Source organism: Penaeus monodon, chromosome 30, assembly GCF_015228065.2.
Source record: "Penaeus monodon isolate SGIC_2016 chromosome 30, NSTDA_Pmon_1, whole genome shotgun sequence".
NCBI lineage: Eukaryota > Metazoa > Arthropoda > Malacostraca > Decapoda > Penaeidae > Penaeus > Penaeus monodon.
The window spans coordinates 12,533,917-12,535,396 of record NC_051415.1 but is presented as its reverse complement, the minus strand read 5'-3'; positions in this window follow the sequence as shown (position 1 = coordinate 12,535,396).

Below are 1,480 nucleotides of genomic sequence, written 5' to 3'. Positions count from 1 at the left end.
TGCAGTACTTATTTCAGTATACCATTTCCTAAGTTGAACAATATCTCTTTGTTACTCGTCTTTTGTTAGTTGTATTTGTCATAAACTTCGTCGTATGCAGACAGCGATTTACTTTAAGCATTTTTTTTTGCTGCTATTTTTTACCAGTGTATTTATATTTTTTCGTCATTTGTTTTACATGTTTCGTATATATCTTTAATTAATAGATGTTTATTATGCTTATATAAAGTTTTGTTATATTTGCTTCATTATTGATAATTTTGCTATACTTATTATTGTTTTGTGAATCTAATTGCCAATGCTTTCGCCACTTAGTTACCCCCTACATCACCATTATCGGTATCATCATCAGTTTCGCACCATTTCGCAACAGCATATATTCCTTCGTATCACAACAGCTATTGCCAGCTTACGTAAGTGCAAAAATGAAAAGAATAAAAAAGAAGAAACATTCCTGGCTAATCAAAATATGGACGTTGTGCTGGCTCTGAACAGTTCAGGAGTATGAGGACGAAAAAAAGGTAAATAAAACAACAGGTACGTAATCCTCGTCGGCAGTGATTGGATGTGTCCGCAGCTGGGCATTTCCCTGCAGAAGTTTCTCCGTTGTTACTAATCGCCTTTCCTTGCTAAATCTCTGTTGCATAACCAGGACGTCTTGCCGGCTTCATAGTTTAACGTTTATCCTCCCTTTCTTATATTCATATTATAACCTAAGTAATCTATGGAACTAGAAGCTCACGTATGAGTAATTATTCGTACATGAGCTTCCAGTAATCCTTTATTATGTGAATCAGATGTCCATTATATTCATGATCCCTCCGGAAATCAAGGATACTGGGTAGATATTGTGAAACATGCCTGTGTCTTTACAATAGGAATGCTTGCGATGAAAGATAATTCATTTCTCCTTAACTGCATTTGCCACTAGAAACATAAAAGATACATTCCATTTCTTTCGACTTGTCAGAATAATGAAACGGTGTCTTTTTATATAGTCGTGTTTTTAAAAAAAAGACAGGTTCCTAATCTTATTATCCAGATTTAGATAGTTTCTGGTCGAATTTAATCTTGTTTTACGCCATTGACTCAAACCAAAATTAACACTCTCAAGATCTGTGTTCACTCCTCTTCGCTTGTATTTTCGTAATTGCTCATAAATATTCGCTCAGTGTTTGTCGTCCGAATTTCGCTGCATATCACTTCTTTCTGTTGTCTAAACAGTTCTTCCTCTGATGTTTTTTTTTTTTTCTCGCTCCTGAAACATATTTCTAATCCTGATCGAACCACTGCTTAATATATATTGTTACAAGGATTGCAAGATCGACCCGTATCCACAACTTTGAAATCACGTCGAGGATTCATGTCTTGCAACATTGCTGTTTGTCTCCTCGGAGTACCAAGCATCGATACGCCATATTGCGACATGAGGAACTGTACAGATTGCAAATCTTGCCTTCCTGCCGTCCTGCGTGCGTGC